Below are 6,000 nucleotides of genomic sequence, written 5' to 3'. Positions count from 1 at the left end.
TGGTAGTATATACAGGACAGTACCAGTACCTTATTCAAAGTGCAGGGATACTGGAGTGGTAGTATATACAGGTCAGTACCAGTACCTTATTCAATGTGCAGGGATACTGGAGTGGTAGTATATACAGGTCAGTACCAGTACCTTATTCAATATGCAGGGATACTGGAGTGGTAGTATATACAGGTCAGTACCAGTACCTTATTCAAAGTGCAGGGATACTGGAGTGGTAGTATATACAGGTCAGTACCAGTACCTTATTCAATATGCAGGGATACTGGAGTGGTAGTATATACAGGTCAGTACCAGTACCTTATTCAATATACAGGGATACTGGAGTGGTTGAGGTGGGTTCATACATAAAATGGGACTGGTAGTATGATATACATGTAAGCAAGGCTGAAAAGTGACTGGTAGCAGAACGGGAGCCTGGAGAACAGTCAATGTCTCGGGTGACCAGAGTCTTTGGCAATTTTTTGTGCCTGATATGGCTTTTAAAGCTTGTTTCTTGTAAGGATAGGTGTTAATTTGTATATTCCACTCTCCCTCTGGTCAGGTTCCAACTGCAACACGAGACCCTCTTATGAAAGCATTTACAAGACTTCTTTCATGAGTCATCATCTAAGATATCCAGAACATTCCAAGTGATTATCAATCCTTCTCAGGGTCTCCGTTCTGGGTATAATCCCCTTCCTGCTCTTTACATAGCCTTGTTTCTGGAACCAATACAATACAATCAAGGTCTTCAAACTGTTTGCTGGTTGGTTGGACACATGGTCATTCTCCTTCTATCACGCCACTGTCCTGAAGACACAGGCCCCACTGTCCCTCACACAAAATAGATTTTCTTCAGGCTTTGACATAAACTAATTGAGTTTGCTCAGTCCAACAGGTCATAAGACTGTCCGACTCCTGTCCTTACCACAAATGAATGGCTATGTTACCTGTTTCCAGTCACAGTATTGAAAACATACTTGTACATACTTTGAGAGACTTTCAAAGACCCATAGGTAATATAGAGGGTTTCTAAGATGACCTATACCAAACCAACATGTGAACATGCACGTGGATCTGTTTTCAACTCTTAACTGGGCCACGGAGAGACTGTTGGCAGCCTTGTGTGGAAAAAAAAAAGTTTTCTTCACTCTCTCTCTTCCTCTTTCTGATTCTTCTCTCTGTCTCTGACTTTCCCTATGTCTTCTGAATGTAATCAAATTGTTGTAATGTCACAGTGAACTGATTTTGGCTAATTGGCAGCTATTTTTTCAATCATTCTTGTTGTGTTTTCCTTTTCTTCTTCATAAAGGGCTGTGTCTTCTCATCATGGCCCCTCAAACTGTGATGCTGCTGCTTCTGGCTGCCATGGCGACCATGGCCCAGTCCGTTGGCGAGGAGAACGAACTGGATTATGGGTACTGGAACTACCGGGAGGGAGGTGAGCTAGTAAATAAGAACATCCATCCAGCCTACTCAGTTGACGTCAAGGAAAGCAAAAGCAGAAGTGAAAAAGACAGGTCTTTCATAACAACGTCTCTTCTTCCTTTCCTCTGGGGTTGGGGTTGCAGCTGCGAGTGTGAACGTGACCACTGTCCGCAGTGTGACCAGAGTCCTGGACGTCTGGGGAAAACGCATCTTCAACGAGATCAAGACCCTACTCCACTCTCAGCCCAGCACCCTGCTCCCTGACTACTCCAGGTAGGAGTACCAGAGGGACATCCTTACTGTGGTATAGGTCAACAGAGAGTGTACAAATCCATTTTACAGTACTTTCAGAAAGTATTCATACCCCTTGACTTATTGTTGTGTGTTGTGTTACAGCCTGAATTCAAAACAGATTAAGTACATTTTTTTCTTCCCCATCTACAGACATTACTCCATAATGACAAAGTAAAACATGTTTTTAGACATTTTTGCAAATGTACTGAAAATTCAATACAGAAATACCCCATTTGCATAATTATTCACACTGAGTCAATACATGTTAGAAACACCTTTAGCAGCGATTACAGCTGTCTTTCTGGGTAAGTCTCTAAGAGCTTTCCACACCTGGATTGTACAATATTTGCCCATTTAAAATTCTTCAAGCTGTCAAATTGGTTGTTGATCATTGCTAGACAACCATTTTCAAGTCCTGCCATAGATTTTCAAGCCAATTTAAGTCAAAACTGTAACTAAGCCGCTCAGGAACATCCACTGTCTTCCTGGTAAGCAACTCCAGTGTATTTTTTACCTTGTTTTCCGTTATTGTCCTGCTGAAAGCTGACTGTCTCCCAGTGTCTGTTGAAAAGCAGACTGAACCAGGTTTTCCTCTAGATTTTTTCCTGTGCTTAGCTCCATTTCTGTTTATTTTTTTATCCTGAAAAACTCCTTATCGATTACAAGCATACCCATAACATGGTACAGCCACCACTATGCTTCAAAATATGGAGAGTGATACTCAGTAATGTGTTGTATTGGATTTGCCCCAAACACAACACTTTGTATTCAGGACAAAAAGTTAATTTCTTTGCTACATTTTTGCAGTATTATCTTTGTAGTGACTGGGTGTACTGATACACCATCCAACGTGTAATTTAATAGTTTCACCATGCTCAAAGATATTCAATATCTGCATTTTTTATTTGACCAATCTACCAATAGGTGCCCTTCTTTGCTAGGCATTGGAAAACCTCCCTGGTCTTTGTGGTTGAATCTGTGTTTGAAATTCACTGGGGTACAGAGAGGAGGTAGTCATTTAAAAAATCATGCTAACATGATTATTACTCACAGAGTGATCCATGCAACAACTGTTGCGCTATGCTATTCAGCGGTTGCTGATGACAAATATACCAGATCCGGGATGGGTGGTTCTAAGAGTTAACAAAATGTTTACCCCTTACTTATTAAGGCTTACCCTTTTCAGCTTCTCATTTGTAATTCATTTGCAAAAATGTCTAAAAACATAATTCTACTTTGACATTATGTGGTATGTGTAGGCTTGTGACCCCCCCCCCCCCCCCCCAAAAAAAAATTGAATCCATTTTAAATTCAGGCTGTAACACAACAAAATGTGGAAAAGGTGAAGGGGGTTGAATACTTTCTGAAGTCACTGTATGTCTCTATAATGAAGATGTAGGCCTATGAAGTTATTTAATCTGTCCAACAATGTGTGAATGACATTGTAGATGGATGTTGCTAAGTTCCTGTTTTGACTCTACAAAATATTGACCAGTGCAGATGAATAATTTGAAGTTACTGTCCAGGTTCTTAAAGTGTGATTGATTGCCAGTTTGAAGTGCCCGTTGCCAAGTTACTCTTTGTGTCCTGCAGGGTGCGCCCTCTGTCCGAGTCGCTCAACGATCTCTTCAGGGAAGTCACTCTGCTGCACAGGCGTATCACGGAACTCACCCATCGCCTAGCAACCTTGGAACCATTCCTCCGTCGCCACGGCTACCGGGACGAGGGGGAGGAGGGAGGGGGTGGCGGTAGCAGGGCTCTGGCACCTCGGAGCATGAGAGGTGGCGCAGCGAGACTGACGAGGTACACCTTGAAGAAGGCGGTCCCTGTGAGGGGGACTAGGGTGGTGAGGAGGAGGAGGGTGAGAGTATACAACAACGGACAAGTTAGGATGCTGGAGAGTGAGAGATAGCGGGAGGGACTGTGGACTACGGAGGAGTGTGACAGTAGGAAAGTTAGTGTTAGGGTTCTAAGTTCAGTGTGAGGTCAAAGGTGAAAGAGCGAGAAATTAACGAAATAGAGTCTGCAAATAATTATAATGTATCAACATCTTATATCTATTGTAGAAAGTTGATGTAACATGTATGTATTATCTATCTCTGCTTCCTTATTAACAAAGATGTGCATCTGTAGTTGTTATGTGTATCAACCCATGAGAGAGCAATGATATATTCATTAAACAAACTCATCAAGTCTCAACTGTCTGATCATCTCATACAGAACTGGCCAACTGTGGCTGCATGGCCATGAGAATAATGCATTCATTTGCATGGAAGCGTGATCATCATTAGATTCAAAACTAACCGCCACACAATTGATTTTAGAGTACCACATTAACAATACACAATAGAACAAAATGCTACTATTGGAGAGGATGTTGTATGCCACAATGTTATGTTTTGATATCTGACTTTAAAGGGTGACTCTCTATCCTGTTATTCGTTTGGGACTTTGTTGTTAGAGGGATCTATGAAGGTTTGTAGATGTTTTTTCCCCGTTAACTGTAGTCACAAAGGGTAATACTAAAGCCAGCTGGTATATATACTGTGTGTGTGTGAGTGTGGATGTGTTGTGGGCATAAGGATCGAACTTTGTGCCCTCATTAAAACTTTGCCAAGCGTTTCTACAGCAACCGTTCCTTCTCTCCTTTCTCTCCTCTCCTCTTCCCCGACTCTTGCTTGTCATCCACAGAGCCGCAGTATAAAATGTTCCGTCTTTCTCATTCCCTCTTTCCCAACCTGCCTCTACTTTCCCATCTCTGCTTGTCATCCTCCGTTGTTTCTCTCTGGCCCTGTTTCTCTCTGGCCCTGTTTATACCTGGTTCTAACATGCGTCCTTTTTCCTGATCTTGTCCACATTCTGATTGATCCCGCATTTTTAGACAGGTTTACACGATTAAAAGACGCATTGTGTAGACCATTCTGGGCAGTAAAACCACTTAAATCATCATTATACCGGCCTCTAACATCATTGACAGGCTGCACCATTGACTTATGCCACCAACATGTCTTCAAATAAATAACTTATTATTAGAAGGAATAGCTGTGAAATAATTTGCATACAGGGATGGATCAGAAAATTTGGTCACAATGCAGACACAAAAATGTATGCACAATCAGAATGTTGACAAGATTCGGACACACAACCAATGTCAGCACCAGGTATAAGCGGGGCTTCAGTCTTTCATCTCTACTTCTTAATCTGCATTCCATCCCCCATTTCTCTCGCTCTTGCTCTCTCCCTCTCTCTGACTTTCCCTCTCTCTGTAGATGTTCGGCTCAGGCTGTACTTTCCATTTTGGTATTGTATGTTGATTCATTTTCCCATCCAATCCACTAAGACAGTGAGACTATACAGTATAAATCCTCCACTCTCCCAGTCTCTTGAAAAAAGAGCCAGTTGCTAGGTAACGGTTAATTGTCAAGTAGTTATATGTGTTGCAATGGGTTCTATCAATGTGTTCTATCAATGTGTTCTTGTTCTATCAGTGTTGTTTATAGCACTAGCTAATTATTTATCTCTCAATGACATAGGATCATAGCAGAGATATTGAATTATACGAATATAGACAGAGATATGCTTTACCAAAATCTCAAAGAGGGTTTTGTGGATGACTGGTTTCTTTAAATATCTCCCTTGTTGCTGGTCAGAGCTCTTTCAGAAGAAAGAGAGGCAGATAGAGAGTCTCAGGAGGAGGATTTGGAGTCTTTCAAATTTTGTATACAATATCCTACTGGTTCACTTTTTATCAGTGTGTCATTCGTCACCTTCCTCTCCGTCTGTCCTGGCCTACAAACCTGCCTCTCCAACATCTTGAGTAACCTCAATCTCATTTCAGTGTTCTACTTGTGAAAAAAAAAACAGACAGAAAGATACAAAAATGAGAGAGCTACGGAGAGACAAGATGAAAGGTAAAAGGGGACGAGTGGAACGGGAGGATGGACAGGTGTCCTGGATGAAAGTGACTATACAGCAACAGGATTAAAGAGGAGGAGTGACACTGGCCATTTAAATGACAGATGAATCTGAGAACACTTGAAAAGGCCCTGCACCTTTAAAGGGGCAATCTGCAGTTAATACATGCATTTTTGGACTTGAGGTGTACCCATTGATTCTTGAAGAACATAAGTTACGCCTCATGAGCTGTTGTACCCCACCAGAAGCCAAAATATAAGCTTGTTTTACTCCAATGTTTGTAAACAAATTAAATTTAAACAAACACTATATAGAGTCAAAATATGGTTACAACTATAATATTGATATCATGGCTGGTAAGTCCTTGCATCC

This window comes from Oncorhynchus mykiss, chromosome 17, assembly GCF_013265735.2.
Source record: "Oncorhynchus mykiss isolate Arlee chromosome 17, USDA_OmykA_1.1, whole genome shotgun sequence".
Taxonomy (NCBI): domain Eukaryota; kingdom Metazoa; phylum Chordata; class Actinopteri; order Salmoniformes; family Salmonidae; genus Oncorhynchus; species Oncorhynchus mykiss.
The sequence above is the reverse complement of the archived record's forward strand: the minus strand, read 5'-3'. Positions refer to the sequence as shown.